This window comes from Ciconia boyciana, chromosome 2, assembly GCF_034638445.1.
Source record: "Ciconia boyciana chromosome 2, ASM3463844v1, whole genome shotgun sequence".
In the NCBI taxonomy this organism is placed as follows: domain Eukaryota; kingdom Metazoa; phylum Chordata; class Aves; order Ciconiiformes; family Ciconiidae; genus Ciconia; species Ciconia boyciana.
The window spans coordinates 75,090,849-75,107,949 of NC_132935.1; the positions used below are offsets into that span (position 1 = coordinate 75,090,849).

The 17,101-nt window shown below is 39.7% G+C and overlaps 1 long non-coding RNA gene across 6 annotated transcripts in view; it reads left to right on the plus strand.

Annotated features, from left to right (window-relative positions):
• The window catches only part of LOC140646974 (uncharacterized), a 49,751-nt gene that overhangs the window by 20,358 nt on the left and 12,292 nt on the right, over positions 1–17,101 (plus strand). The window lies entirely within an intron of this gene.

Consider the following 17,101-nt stretch of genomic DNA (forward strand, 5'->3'; position numbering starts at 1 on the left):
AGATTTAATTATGTTCATTAAAGTAAGATTCAGAACTATAATTCTAAGCGTTATTATGAAAATCCTTCAACTTTTTTACATGTTTGGTTTTATGATGCAATTAAACATTGGCTGTGAAGTTTATTGTCATCCCATGTAAAGCTTTTGTCATTTTAAAACAAGCTTATAATTAATGTGAGAAGTAAAGACATGTGAAGTAGATGAGCAAAAATGCAACATAGTACCTATAAATCTAACGGTGTTTACCATCTGCAAGCATGTCTGTGCTATTTCTCTAGTTAGATGTATATTACATATGTTGTTTTTAGGATATATTGAACATAACTAGTCATTCATATAATATGCAAAATAGCACAGTATCTGCAGTTGTAAAAAAACATGTTTCCAAAGAAGATTTCATGACTACTGATTTTTTAAGAGATGATGGTGTAGGTGTCTGCATGTTTTTACATATTAAATGGAAAATATATATTTTTTGTATTAACTTAGCATGTGAATAGTTTATGACTGGAAGAATTTACAAAACCAGGTTTAGTGTTTCTATTTTGTGTGAAGATTCTCTACTGTCAAATAATTTTGTTGAGATCAGGCTGCAACCTGTTTTCTCCTTTGGGGCATCTGCTTGACTACCTGGTTTTTGTTTTTTTTTTTTCCTGATGCTAGCAAGGACTTTTAAAGCTCTATCCTGATATCAAACTTAGCTAAAATTGGCAACAAAGTTGAAAGTTAAAGGAGAAATGGATGACAGACCTGAGATCAGTATGACTACCCACGCTTTTATTCTGTTTGCCTTAGCACGTAGCAGAGACATTAATGATAGCTTTCACATTTCTTGAGCTGCCTCATCCAATCCTCCTTCGCTTGTGTATTTGTGTGTACATAGTTTCTCAGTGTGACAATGGTTAACACAGAGGAATGCTTTTAGCTCCACTGAAACTCGAGTGGCTTAGTGTGAGGGCCTGTCTACATCCAGCTTTCTGCAGACCTGTCTTTCCATTCCTCCAAGTACTCACTGACTTTAGATTCATCTTTCTTTTTTTTGTTGCATTCACAGATTGTCACCTCATTCAGTTATTGATCTCTCCTGTGCTACGAATTCACTCAACACTGCCATTCCTGCCTTAAAACGATTTCCATGGGGGAATCTTGAATCTATTGCTTTGAACCTAATCGACTTTTAAATTGAACTGAAGGAAGGAATAAAGTTCCATTTCTATTCTAGCTGTTTTGGTTCTTCTGAGCTAAAAGGAGAAAAATAATTTCTGTCGTCAAAAATAGGCAGGCATGATGCTGAATGCACTTGGACTGTGTTGTCAAGTGCATAGGTTATATTTTGCAATTTCTTCATCCTAATGTTGCTCTGCCCCTACCTGTTCAAAGGTACAAGTTGTTTAGGAAGTTTGGTAGTTTCTTTGTCAAATTCTCAGCTATTGCTTCGCAATCCTATTCAGAAGGTCACACTGTATGTCTGAAGTCCTATAGCATGTGGCGTGAATAATTTCCCTCTTGGACACAGTGGGGTTTCTAGGTACAACTACCTTCTCTTAGGCTTTCCTAAAGGGAAAAGCCTGGAGCACTGCAAAGGTTAAGTGAGCTGGCCTTTGGGGCACAGCAGGAAGCTTTCCAGTCTGTGTTTGTCTGTTAACATCCATCGAAAATAGTCCTGCTCATTGTTCTTGTTAGCTTCTCATTCCCTGAAGTTCAAAAGAACTGTCTGAACTTCAGGCACAGATACTGTGCATATTAACATGACAGACAACCATTTAAAGTGGCTGTCTGATCGGCTGAGGTGTCATTGATTATATGCTCTGCCAATATCAGTACAAATTTAAGAACCTTACTCTAAGTTGCTAGCCATTTTGGCTATTAGCCATATCCAGCCTGGTTGTACAAAGCACCATCTGGTGATCATTTCAGCAGTCCTTCAAGTTGAGGCATTTACTTTTCATAAAAAGAACTGTAAACATCTAGCTGTTTCGCAAATTATGCCTCGGTTTCTGTGGAGATAGCACAATTCAGTTATGGCAAGTAATTATGGTGACAAAATTATATGTATGTAGCAACTGCTGTATTAGGAGGCTAAAACATTTCTTTTTACTGCCTTTAGCATTTCTGTGGAAGGGATACCTGAAAAAGCATGTTCTGGACTGGACTGTGGAAGTGGCAGTAGCTTCCACAGCAATAGAAATCTTGTACTAAAATTCATCTGACCACCCTTTGGTGGTCAGATTTATTGATCTGCTTTGCTAGGGGGTAAGTCTGAGGTTTTCAGTCTGTGTTATGCAGAAATCTGTAGGCCATGTTCTAAGTTTCAGTTGTATTAAATTTGCAGAACTAGATTCCACAGTTGTCTTGGAAAATATTTAGAGGTCTGTGAGCTGAAAAAGATTGAACATCATTGCTTCACAAATGCAACTCCATGATATGAGGAGAAACCCATTGTTATTTGAGTAGATAGCACTCTGACTGATCTCCTTTTCTACTGACAGAAATCATAGAATCATAGAATCATTTAGGCTGGAAAAGGCCCTTAAGATCATCGAGTCCAACTGTAAACCTAACACTGCCAAGTCCACCACTAAACCATGTCCCTAAGCTCCACGTCTACATGTCTCCAGGGATGGTGACTCAACCACTTCCCTGGGCACCCTGTTCCAGTGCTTGATAACCCTTTTTGTGAAGAAATTTTCCCTAATAGCCAATCTAAACCTCCCCTGGTGCAACTTGAAGCTGTTTGTTCTCATCCTATCGCTTGTAACATGGGACAAGAGGCCGACACCCACCTTGCTACGACCTCCTTTCAGGTAGTTGTAGAGAGGGATAAGGTCTCCCTTCAGCCTCTTTTTCTCCAGGCTAAACAACCCCAGTTCCCTCAGCTGCTCCTCATAAGACTTGTTCTGAACATGGATTACTTTATTCTGTATGCCACAGCACATCTCAACATATTTTATCTATCCTAGGTGGTACCTATAAACAGAAATGTCATCAATATGTTAATTCTAGTATTATGATAATGAATAGTCGATGAAGAGGAGAGATGCAATAAAGTGCAGTTTTCTTTTCATCTCGACCTTTATCTGTTCACTTGATTGACATCTATAAATACATACAGAAAACTGACAATAATAACATTTGAGATGGGTCCATCAGAATAAACAATGGCACTAGTAGTATAGCATGAGCCGCAAGTAATCAAGACCAGCATCTGTAAAGCTTATGTGGTACTATCCATGACAATGGAAAAGATGAAAGATTACTAAAAATTTAGGACAGATTTTTTTTTCTTCTCCTTTACGTAGTGTTGCCAATAAGTGGTAATATTAACAAAAGTTAGCTGAGTACTTTTTTATTCATTAGTTATGCTGACAGTTATTCTTTGCAGTGTCTGATCAGGTAGTGAGACAGTTCATGAAAAAATGAGCTTGAAGTTTAAACAAATGATTGTAAACCCCACAGAAGCGAAGGGAGAATTAATTGCTGGATATTCAGAACTATTTTTAGGACAATATAGGTATAAAACCCCCTCTATATACAATAGATAATGCTATCTATATAATGTAGCAAAGTCAGAAAAAAAAAGTTCTCTTGTGAAACTGGCAGAAAAATGGAAGATGAGAAAAGAAGTGATAGATATACCAGGAGTGGCATCAGGTTTACTTTACTGGAATAAGTACAAACTTAGATCCAAGGCTTTGTATGGCGCTGCTGATGTTTGCTGCAGATACACACCACTATAGGATTAAGAGGTCTGCAGGAATCTCTCTTCTTTTCATAATCTACCCTGCCCTTCCTATCCCCCGTCTTACTTAGTTTTCAGACTTCTTCAGAATTCTCCCTTGTTCCTCCGTATTCCTGCACCTAAGATCCTTTCTTTGCTTCAGAAAACTCACTAGGCTCATTAGACATGCATGCACCATCTGCTTGCATCCTCAGTAAGTGCCTTGGAAGCCAATATAAGATGGATGAGAGCTGAAAAGGGTACTGAAGAGGATTTAGAGTTGAATTTAAGCTTTCTGATACAACATTGAGTAAGCCTCCCGTTGTTCATGGTCCAAAAACCTCTGTAGTTTTCTCAAATCTGTCCTTTTTATGGCATCTATAACTCTGTAGAAAGGAATATGGTAAACATCAACTCTTCTCTTCTTTGCCAAGTCTTTTTCTGCCTTTGAATGTGCTCCTCTCCCCTCTCCCACCTCCTATCTTAAGACGTGGGGAACAAGGACAACTTCCTGGTGCCCTCACGAGGTGCGAGAGGGTCACTGGGAGGCAGCTGCTAACTCCAGGGTTTAAAAGCACTGAGACTGGGAGAAAAACTGCAGAACGGAGCATTTCCTGCCCTTCTTTATCCTCTTTCTCAGATTCTTTGCAGAATTGTTTCTATCCCAGCAATTACTGCCTATGGGTTTTTTGTTTTCCAGTCATAGCTCTGGAACTGCTGATGAGACAAAATCTTCCTAGCCGCTCCCCGTAATGCAATCTGTTGTTTATATTTAAAATGATTTTAATTGTCTAATTAGCATTTAATCACCTAAACTTTGGTCTTGTGTTCTGGGTTTTGATGAGTTGTGAATATTCAGTTTTGCTCTCACTTTCCTTCTGGTCTTTCTTTTACCTACATGTAGGCTGAGAAAGTGCTTAAAATGTGCTGAAAACTTCTGTTTCCTTCTAAAACCCTTTAAGTATCTTCAGCTACTAACTGAATTAAAAATGTCGGTAATAGTATTCTTTTTGAACACATCAAAATCAGATCTGAACTGGAGAAAGTCAGCTTATTAATGCAGTAATAATGTAATATTAGTAGTTTGGTCATGGTTAAGTAACTAGTAGTTTGGTTATAGTTGAAGATAAAAGAAAGGGAAAGGCTGGGAGGAAGTATCTTTCCAAAGCTAACTGACAAGAACTAACAAGCTTTGGCCATAGGAGGTTGCCTGAGGAACGGTAGCTTGCCATAGAGCATGTCTATATTTTCCAATTATATAATTCAGCCTAATAGTTCTGGTAACATATTGAGTATGTATCCCATTGGGATAAAAATGATTCACATGCTGTTTCTTGGTTGTGGACAAATAAAAATCAGAGAAAGAAAGACATCATAAACCCAAGCAAATGTTGTTTATTGAAATAATGTGTTTTAGGTTTCAGGGGTTTTTTTACTGCTCTTGTTCCAGATTATACATCAGCGCAGTAGTCAAACTGGTGGGACACAACAGTTTCCTCACCAATCAATTGTGCAGAGATGACTGTAGCGAAAGGTCAGGCTGTGCCTGGAGCCCATGCCGGTGCTGGGAACCACTGTCCATTTGCCCAGGTAAACATGCTTAGAGGCCCAGGTCACCGTGACTTCTCCATTATGTCCCTGAGTCTCACAGGGCTTCCAGTGACACAGAAAAAAGAGGTTGCAAAAGCCATCTCCTATCTGAGCTGAGGGGTGGTGCTGCTTATAGTCTTGTACCAACTAACACTTAAGGCTGCCTGTGGATGGGTGCTGCTCCTCTGCTGTTTCAGTTCAAAGCTAGGTAAGCTAATCTGCCTTTGATTTAGAGCGACATACTTAGTTTTAGACCAAAAGTGCACAGAGAAGGAAGCTCACCCAATTACTGTTGCTCTTGGCTAGAAGGCAGTAATATCAACTGAGAGCTGAGTCCGTGGGCCCTCCCTCCCTCCTTCTCGTATTCCCTCCCTGTCTCCCTCCCATTGGGTGCCTACTTTGGTCTGGCACTGCAGAGGGAGAGCATTACCAGTCTCAAGATCAAACTGGTCATTGCACATGGAATTTAGACATTATCATATGTATGTTGCCATGACCATTCTTTGACATGAGGGGTATCTGATATTATTAAAAAAATCATAATAACTGTAAGGGCCTTAGAGCATGGATTTTTAGTTGAGTGAGCTAGTGGAAGGTGGAAGAACAATGGTGTACCTAGTGAAATATACTGAAAACTGTAATGCAATGGTTAAGGCCACCGTTATTTCACTACCTGTAATAACAATTGCAGTCTGTAATCATTATCTCAGCAGAGTAACTAGCTTGTTACTCAGTATAATTGGTTATTGGTCATAAACTTTACCATAAACTAGCACTCTAAAAGCATCTAGAAGAAATATTTTGTTGACAGTTGCTGGAACTTACTATGAAATTCAAATAACAATGAAAGCAAGAAAGGAATTATAAAGCATGGCTACTAAATGAGAATGATAAGGGTGCTCATTAAAGGTTATGATTATCAAACCTGATAAGCTTTTGTTAGGGACAGACTCCGTCTTTGTCATACTGGAGTAAATCAATTGAAGTAAAAAGAGTAACTTTGAATAAAATCAGTGCAAGGCTTTGATTCCTTGATGTTTAGTTGTTAATACTACCACCACTGGGCCTGTTTGCATATTGTCTGGAATTCCCTTTTCCCATTTTGTAAGGTGTAATTTTGAAAGGTTTGGAAAATAAAAAAGTGAAATTTGTCTTATACTCCAGATTCTACTGCTTATAATGATTTTAAAGAGATGGGATATCAGAATATATTAATCCCAGTTTTTAAAGCAGTAGGTGAAAATAAGAAGAGCAGAATGCATTGCAGCATCCATCATGGACATCTGTATGCAAACCTAGAGTTACTACACAGAATAATATATTTGTATCAAAATGGTAGTAGGAAGAAATGGAATTATTATCTTCTTAGAGCTGATTGTGGACAAAGAAGGTTCCTTTAATACAGACAAAGGTACTAAAATGAATCTTTTAGTAGATTTAGTCTTAACACAGAAACTTGATCTTAACACAACATTTGGAGCTTAATCATCTCTCATAGTGATTTGGAGCTCAGTAGCAAGACACATTTTGTACAAATTTCACATTTCATTATACATTATTAAAGCTTGCTAGATTTTTTTTTTGTCTTTAATGCTGGGAAAGCTTTGCCCTGCAGGACCTTTCACAAGCTTCTGGTGTTTTTATTTTAAGCTGCTGCATGAATGCCCAAGTTATCTGTGTCAGAGCAGAATTCAAATACTGTCTCTAGCTTTGTATTTGTCAGCGTCCTCTTAATCTGTAGGTCCACTGTGTTGCACCTTTCCCAGTACTAGAAACGTTGTGATGCAAACACTTATGTCCTATGACTAATATTGGTTCCAAAAGTCTCAGTATCTGATGGGCAGTCTGGGTTTGGTTTATGCCAAAATTTATGGAATGGTTTATGTCTGGGTTTGGGATATGAATTCAAATATAGACTTTAGAAATGTTTGAAATTCCATCACTGTTTTTGGGCTGGGAGGGGAGGAGGGGACAAGGGCAGGAACTCCAGAAATACAAGAACAGAATACTTACATATGTATTTCTGCTGAGAAAGCATATCATGCTTGACCACTCTGTAGGCCATGGAGTCTTCTCAAGATCTTGCAGTTTCATCTACTTCACATTTTTTCCTCCAAGTAAGTCTTTCAGTCTCTTCTGAAAACACATTTTTTCTGTAGGTAGCTAGTCCTGTGGTTAAATAACAAGTAGTACCTTTTCTTTTGAGCCCAAGTATGTTTTGTTCCTTTGAGTCCCTTGAGCATTTATATTCTGACAATACTATTTGATGTCTTTGCCCTATTCTTGGGAAAAGTCAATTTCATCAAATCCCTGTGAAGCAGTAAGAGGAAACTAGTTTTACTCCTTATGTTGCCTTTTGCTTCTCCTCCTACGTGCTGGCCAGGTATACTCAAATACTGATAGATTTTAACTGACTTTCTGATAGTCTATACACATGCTTATAGACATATTTGCACCGCTTCCCTCTCACTTTAGTAAAAAGAAATGTAGTGAGAGCAGAGTAATAACACTAGAAGTTAAAAAATCAAACCAGAATATCTAAACTGTACATATTTTAAAAGCATTTAGTATGCAATGAAGATTTAAATATCATATATCATTTGTAAGCATAATACAGCTTGCTTTCCTCATTTCCATTCCCCCATCAAGTTGAGGATCAGCTTATTAGAAGGGAAGCAATGTGTGTAAAACTCAGTAATACAGTCAAATGTCAATGCATGAGCTGGATAAAGAGCACAGCCCTGTGAGTATACTTATCAGTAAATTAAAATAAGAACATTGTGCGATTTTAACCGAAATGGTTATTTTAGATGCCTGAAATCTGTGAAAATTGCAATGGGAGGTAAGACCACTCCAAATTATGTCATCTTTCATCCAGAATGTGCTGTTAATTATAGCAGCACCTGTTAGACCGTACTTACTGTTATGTCAGCATTTCAAATGCACACCCTCTACTTAAATGAATTCTTTTATGGCTGAAAACTATGGCCTGATTGTATTTTTAATGTGTTTTCGACACAAATATTTTGGGTATTACTGTTTGGTGAAGCAAAATACACACTTTTTACAAACTCATTACATTCAGGGCCAGAAGGGCCCTTTGAATCATACAGGCCGGTATTGTGGTCTCTCACCCATATATTTCTATGTCTCACCTGTAACTCTGGTTATATTTTCTAGAAAATATTTTAAAAAGCATAAGGAATTCACCCCAAGGGTAACCTAAGAGATTACTTAGAAATAAAAAATTAATTACTTAATTTAAAACATTAGTCTTGCTTCTGGTCTGAATGTGCCTGGGCTCAGCCATTGGATCCTGCAGTTTATTTGCTTATGTTCTTGTAGGCTCTTTACTTACCAACACTCTTTTTCCACTTCTTTGCACATCCAGATTCAAACACAATATGTTTCACAAGGCAGATGTCCAGATATGAAACACCATTTCACTCCTTATATCCACCCCCCAGGCATATGCCCTCTTTTAAGTTTGCCCACTTAAAAGTTTTAGGTCAAACCTTGAGACAGTATCACAGTAACAATCCAGCTTAGTGATTCTCAAATAGCTACAAAAGTCTTTGTGAGCAATAACCAGAGGAAATCGTATTTGTGGGTGCATGTTCTCCTCTATTCTTCCAGTTGCAGAGAATGATGAGGAACAAAACAGGAAGAACCAGAAGATCAATACCTGGCTCCGAGCCTGGTGTCACCAGCAGAATTTTTGGCTTTTTGATCATGGGTTGGTCTACACATCACCAGGTCTGCTGGTGACAGATGGGGTACACTTGTCTCAAAGAGAGAAAAGGATCTTTGCACAGGAGTTAGCAGGGCTCATTGAAAGAGCTTTAAACTAGATTTGAAGGGGGAAAGGGATAAAACCAGGGTCACTAGGGATAAGCCTGAGGGCGGCACACCAATCTTTGAGGGACAGTGTGCTAGCGAGGTCCTTTGGTCTGCCATCTCAGTGGAGGTAGGGGATGAAGATCCCTGCAGCAGCAAAGACACAAGGGTTATTGATGTGTTAGAAACCATGGAAATGCCTCAGAATGGTCACGTAGGAACTAGGGCTTCTTCCCCAAAAAAGGTGGTGGGATCAATAGACTAACTGAAGTGCATCTACACCAATGCATGCAACATGGGCAACAAACAGGAGGAGCTGGAAGCTGTTGTGCAGCAGGAAAACTATGATATAGTTGCCATCACGGAAACATGGTGGGATGACTCGCACAGCTGGAGTGCTGCAATGGATGGCTCTAAACTCTTCAGAAGGGATAGGCAAGGAAGGAGAGGCGGTGGGGTAGCCCTATATGTTAGGGAGTGTTTTGACTATCTAGAGCTTGACAATGGTGGTGATGATGATAGGGTTGAGCCTTGATGGGTAAGAATCAAGGGGAAGGTCAAGAAGGCAGATATCACGGTGGGAGTCTGTTATAGAACACCCAACCAGGATGAAGAGGCAGATGAAATATTCTATAAGCAGCTGGGAGAAGTCTCACAATCGCTAGCCCTTGTTCTCATGGGGGACTTCAACCTACCAGATGTCTGCTGGAAATACAATACCGCAGAGAAAAAACAGTCTAGGAGGTTCCTGGAGTGTGTGGCAGATAACTTCCTGACACAGCTGGTGAGGGAGCCAACTAAGGAAGGCGCCCTGCTGGACCTGTTGTTTGTGAACAGAGAAGGACTTGTGGGTGATGTGGTGGCTGGAGGCTGTCTTGGGCACAGTGATTATAAAATGATAGAGTTTTTCTATTCTTGAAGAAGTAAGGATGGCAGGTTAGCAGAACTGCTCCCTTGGCCTTGTGGAGGGCAGACTTTGGCCTGTTTAGGAGCCTGATTGACCGAGTCCCTTGGGAGGCAATCCTGAGGGGCAAAGGAGTCCAGGAAGGTTGGACAATCTTCCAGAAGGAAATCTTAAAGGCACAGGACTAGGCTGTCTGTATGTGCAGAAAGATGAGCCAGCGGGGAAGAAGACCAGCCTGGCTGAGCTTTGGCTGGAACTCAGGAAAAAAGGAGAGTTTATGACCTTTGGAAGAAGGGGCAGGCAACTCAGGAGGACTACAAGGATGTCGTGAGGCTATTCAGGGAGAAAATTAGAAGGGCCAAAGCCCAGCTAGAACTTAATCTGGCTACTGCTGTAAGAAACAATAAAAAATGTCTCTATAAATACATTAGCAACAAAAGGAGGGCTAAGGAGAATCTCCATCTTTTATTGGATGCAGGGGAAAACACAGTGACAAAGGCTGAGGAAAAGGCTGAGGTACTTAATGCCTTCTTTGCCTCAGTCTTTAATAATAAGACCAGTTGCTCTTGGGGTACCCAGCCCCCTGAGCTGTAAGACAGGGATGGGCAGCAGAATGAAGCCCCCGTAATCCAAGGGGAAATGGTTAGCGACCTGCTACACCACTTAGACACTCACAAGTCTATGGGGCCAGATGGGATCCACGCAGGGGTACTGAGGGAGCTGGCAGAAGTGCTCACCAAGCCCCTTTCCATCATTTATCAGTAGTCCTGACTAACCAGGGAGGTCCCAGTTGACTGGAGTTTAGTAAATGTGATGCCCATCTAGTAGAAGGGCCAGAAGGAGGGCCCAGGGAACTACAGGCCTGTCAGCTGACCTCGGTGCTGGGGAAGGTTATGGAGCAGATCATCCTGAGTGCCATCACGTGGCACGGACAGGACAACCAGGATGAGGCCCTGTCAGCATGGGTTTATGGAAGGCAGGTCCTGCTTGACTAACCTGATCTTCTGGGACAAGGTGACCTGCTTAGTGGATGAGGGAAAGGCTGTGCATGTGGCCTGCCTACACTTTAGTAAAGTCTTTGACACTGTTTTCCACAACATTCTCCTGGAGAACCTGGCTGCTCATGGCTTGGACGGGTGTACTCTTCTCTGGGTAAAGAACTGGCTGGATGGCCGGACCCAAAGAGTGGTGGTGAATGGAGTTTACTCCAGTTGGCGGCCGGTCACAAGTGGTGTTCCCCAGGGCTCTGTGTTGGGGCCAGTTCTGTTTAATATCTTTATCAATGATCTGGACAAGGGGATGGAGTGCACCCTCAGTAAGTTTGCAGATGACACCAAGTTGTGCGGGAGTGTTGATCTGCTTGAGGGTAGGAAGGCTCTGCAGAGGGACCTGGACAGGCTGGATCGATGGGCCGAGGTCAATTGTATGGGGTTCAACAAGGCCAAGTGCCAGGTCCTGCACTTGGGCCACAGCAACCCCATGCAACGCTACAGGCTTGGGGAAGAGTGGCTGGAAAGCTGCCTGGAGGAAAAGGACCTGGGGGTATTGGTTGACAGCCAACTGAATATGAGCCAGCAGTGTGCCCAGGTGGCCAAGAAGGCCAACGGCATCTTGGCTTGTATCAGAAATAGTATGGCCAGCAGGACTAGGGAAGTGATTGTCCCCATGTACTTGGCACTGGTGAGGCTGCACCTCGACTACTGTGTTCAGTTTTGGGATCCTCGCTACAAGAAAGACGTTGAGGTGCTGGATCGTGTCCAAAGAAGGGCAACGAAGCTGGTGAAGGGTCTGGAGCACAAGTCTTATGAGGAGTGGCTGAGGGAACTGGGGTTGTTTAGCCTGGAGAAAAGGAGGCTGAGGGGAGACCTTATCGCCCTCTACAACTACCTGAAAGGAGGCTGTAGAGAGGTGGGTGTTGGTCTCTTCTCCCAAGTAACAAGTGATAGGACGAGAGGAAATAGCCTCAAGTTGCACCAGGGAAGGTTTAGGTTGGATATAAGGAAAAATTTCTTCCTTATAGGAAGGGCTATCAAGCATTGGAACCAGCTGCCCAGGGAAGTGGTGGAGTCACCATGCTTGGAGGTATTTAAAAGATGTCTAGATGTAGCACTTAGGGACATGGCTTAGTGGTGTACTTGGCAGTGTTAGGTTAACAGTTGGACTCTTAAGGGTCTTTTCCAACCTAGATGTTTCTATGGGTTACTGTAGTTTCATGTGTTCACCACTGCAACAGTTCCTAAAAGAACCACTCCTTATTGAACGACTGTGTAAATGACCTTCTTACTTTTGTGCCATGTTCCCTTTGCATATATCTTAAGATTATAATTCTGAAAATGATGCACAGATTTTGGTAGCTGTTTAATCTTTAATTATTGGAAAATGAAAGGATTCATTGCTGCTTTCAAGGTGTGAATGCATCATCTGATCTCTTATAACAGACATGTTTATTGAATACTATGCCATTAATCCGTAACAGTTTTACCTTTCTCTGATGAGCCTATGACATTCATAAAGCAAAGATGACAATATAAGAATGTATCTTCGTAATTTAAGTTTAAGAAGCAGCTCTTTATTCCACAGTGCTGAAAAATCTGTAGATGTTGCAAAACAAGATGTGAAATGTTGTGAGTAATTGAATTTCTCATCCAACTTTTATCTTGAAATATCTTAAAGTAATATAAGGTGTGATACCATAATAAAAAGTATTATTCAAACATTATTACATTTCTGTGAAGTAAAATATTTTTTGAGACTTAAGGCTAGTTCTTCTAATGTCTCAGAAAAAGATTTAGGTCTTATGAAGCAGAAATTTTTAAGAAGCCTTCTGGAACAAGGCTGGATTACAGCTGCAATTTTGAAATGCCTATATAACTTTTTTTGAAGACATGAGATGATTGTCCAGTACTAGATCTATTTAGCTTGGCACCATAATTAAATGTTGTGTCCCATCTGTGTGTTTTGCTGTTGGGAAAATCACTGATTCCCAAATAAAGAAGTCTTTTTTTTCTTGCTTGATACTATTTCTGAAAGGATTTTAATGGTTACATACATTTTTTTCACTTATTTTGTTAACATGAATTTGCAAGAAAACAGGTTAGTTTGTGGACCCATGCAAACATGACAAAACAAAACAACTAAATGAGCAAAGTAGCATTTTTGTTGTCGTCGTTGTCTTTTTAGCTTTGTCAGCACTCAACTCCAGGACTTCTGTTGTACAAGTTCAGGCTCCAGCAGCACTGCACAGGCTCTGGCCTTTTGTTTAGCATTTACTGAGGATGATACATATGATTCTGTCTACCCAATGGCTGACCAGAGGGACTTTTCTGGAAGATCGCCAAGGTGATACTGTTTTACCTGCGTGTTATTACCAATAAATTTGTCTGTCACATTATGGAATCTATACTCCAGATTTATCATCTGTGGAACTGGACAAGAGCCACTCCTGGCATCTGTATATACTTGTTACTGCTTATAGGTACTTACCTCTCAAGAGGTCATCAAGTCTCACGTTGTAACTAAATAAACACAAGGGAGGTCAGAAATTTTCAGTCATTAACACTTAATTTATATGAGAGTATGCTTGAAGTTAAAATAAAATTTTAGGGAAAAATGCTGTCTGGATCTGGCTGAATATATGACAACATGAGGCCATTTAGTTGTGTAGTTCAAGGATTTAGGAGTGTCGTCTTCTCATCAAGCAATTAATTCAGCTCATGGGCTTCTCCCAAGCACCCTCTCTCTTGAATATCTCTTGAGCAGGGTCAGTCCAGAGGCTTGGGTGGCAGCAGTCTTCTCCTGACGGCCGTTGCAGGGCTGCCTGTGGTTTCTGGTGTGTTGTCGAGTGGCTGAAGTAACTGTGGAGTGGGGCAGCTCACAGGTGCATGCACCATCTCGTGGAAGTGCCATAAGTCTCACATTTTTAGCATTTACTCTCCTTACTGCATTTGCTTGGTGCAGTCAGTCTGGCACCCAGCCAGACAGGTAACCCTGACCCTTGGGCTCCCGTGGACCTGATCATACGAAAATGGTCACTGCGCATCCCTTCATGACACTAACCAAGTTATATTTCTGACCTTGCTGGAAAACTTGGATGCCACTAATCTAGTATGACACTCCATATAAATAGGAAACAGCTGAGATTTACTCAGTATTCACATATTGAATCCAGTATATTGTGCCTGAAAGGAAGTTAACCTGTATTTAGGCTAGAACACATCTCACATCTTCATTTTCATCTTCCTTTGGTAGATTGTTCTAATAGTTAATCACGTGTGGTTTTATAAAGTGTATATAATTTTTTTGTTTTGTTTTAATTCTTCTGTTTGAGACTGCCAGCTGCTTTTCTGACACAGTTAGGAGCACTTTAGTACCCAAGATTCCCCTGTGAAATGTAATTTTCTAGTCAACTTTAAGGTTAGAGGTTTTTTCCTGCCATATAAAGTGAGGTCCTTAAGTAATTCAATTTAGCCTACATTTCCTCTTTTGCAACATTCTCTTTGTAGTGGAGAACCTATTCACACCATTTGAGTGCTGGTCCCACATATGGTCTTGCTCTTACCCACTGTCTTGGTTATATACGTCATTAACCTTGTTTCCCAGAGTACTGCACTTGACTCTGTGTTCAGTGGCTTGCCTGCTCCAGGTTCTCTTCAGAATTACAGATTTCCAGGAAACGATGAGTTCTCCTGTTTGTAAGTGTAGCTTGACTTCCTTGTTTGCAGATGAATGACTTATGGTTTATGTTGCATCAGTAATTAAATAGATAAAAATGTCATCAGTCTTGCAAGAAGGCTGCTAAAAACTGCCACATTTAGTTATGATTACTTACTGCTGATTTCATTTTGAAAAATCTGTCAGTTTAATAATCTTATATTTCACAGCAGTTCCTAAAGGGGCAAGCAAAGAATGAGTTCCCCTTTTTTAAGGTGGTGTATAAACACAGACAGTTTTCCCCAAAGAGCTTATTGCAGAAATAGACTGCTACAGGAAGAGATGGAGTATTACACAAAAAATATTCGTGAGTATGAGTGAGATTATAATTGTTACAGAGTGTAACCAGGAAAGATGAGGTTTTATGGAAAAAAGTTTGAGGGAGTCCAGATAGAGGAGAGAAAGGTAATATGACACAGATTTAAATTTCTTAAAGTTTTTTGAAATTTCCGGAATTCTAATATCTTAATCAAAATTACCCTTAATGGACTATCTATTTTAAGGACTTTGTGAGGATTTCTTGGCCATTAATAATAAGTATATTAATCTGATCTGCTAAGATTATTGATATCCTAATTCATTAATTTTCCAAACATCTAGACTGTATCGCTTACCATCAAACTAACAAAGCATCTCCTAAACAAAGTATTTCAGTCTCTGACACATTAAGTAGACCCTCAAATTCCTCTACTTTTCTCATGTTCCTGAAAAAAAAAGACCCATTTGCATACATATACATAGTTTATATATTATCTATATGCTATCTTTCTGTCCTCTCTTAGTGTAAGTTCAAAAGCACAAGGCTGAAATTTATAGATTATTCGACATTCCTTGTCACTTGGTAGGAAGACGAGAGAAGTGCTAATGGTAGCATTTGCATTTTAGGCAGTATGGAGATCTGTATTATCATCATTCCTATATCTAAGGAGGCAGAAGTTCAGTATAGTTAAATTGCTATAAAATATCTAAATGATTATTGTCTGTGCTAATAGGTATGTTAAAAAAAGTGTACTGAAGAAAAGATTATTTAAATAATTATGGCTTCTTGAACTGAACTAACAAACTGAAAGGGATTTCAAGCTGAAGGTGACTTTCAGGTGTGCCCAGTGCTCTTACAGTGCCTGAGACTTAACTTGGTACTGCTGCAGTTTACAAAGCCCTCTCAGCTGATGACTACTCTGAAGACCAGAAAGACTGAAGAAAAAAAACATATAATCTTTCCACAATACTTACCTTGTCTTGTCTGAGTATGTAAATAGATGAGAAAAGATAGTTCCTGTGCTATCTTCTGAGGAAAGGAACTTAAAGCAGTAATCTGGGTCAAAACATTTCTAGTCTTTTGAGGAACTAATGCAGGTGTTTATTTAAAAAGAATCAGTGTTGTAAGTGACTGGTTAAAATATTGAACTGTGTTATACAGTAATGGAATGATGCACAACAATTTGCATCATTTCTTTGTAATACTGCAGCATTTTTTTCACAAGCTAAATAGTAGTATTAAGGTATATTTAGATGGAAAATCATCACTGCTGAACAGTGAGTATTTCTAATTTTTTAAAGTCTGAATTGAATTATTGACCTGTTATGGTGCTGGGAGATAGGTTAAGGAAATGTGCTATCGAAGATCCACACAGAGTATCTGCATTTTAAGTCAGATACTCTATTGCTTGTATTCTTAAAACCATATGGACATTTAGGACAGCATTTACAGTGTTTATTTTCAGTCAAAGAATTTAGTTGCTCAAATAAGGATATATACATTTTTCTACAGTTAATGAAAAGAAGCAAACTTTTCCAGCCTGTGGATCAGTGGTAGTCTGGAAGCTATTGGAGGTGGTTTATGAAGTATGTGTGCATGTAAAACCTTTACTGGAGGTTGTAGTTGATAAATACTGACAGTTGCAGTTGCATAGGTACAGCTTTAAGCATAAAAAAGAATCAAGATTAGCTGGTAACGTGAATGTAAACCTTTTAATCTTTAACTTGGATAAAATGCATATGCCAGAATCACTAGTAATTAATAATTTTCTTGACTGGGAGGATTTATATTACCTCAATGTCCTGTATTGCCATTAAAACACCTAAGTATTGCAATGGTAATTGTAAATCACAGCAAAATATATGTTGACGATTTTCTTTCCTTTAATTTCTGTTAATTATTTATATGAGAAATTTCAAATGGTAACGGCATACTGCTGAGGCAGAAGGATGTAAAACTGTTTCTCATGTCAGACAGGATAATCGCAAACTATCCAAAGGTCAAGAAGAGTGCTGGCTATATTAATATTAAAAGGTAGCCATAACCTAAGCCATTACCCAAGCATTGTCCAAGTGATGAGAGA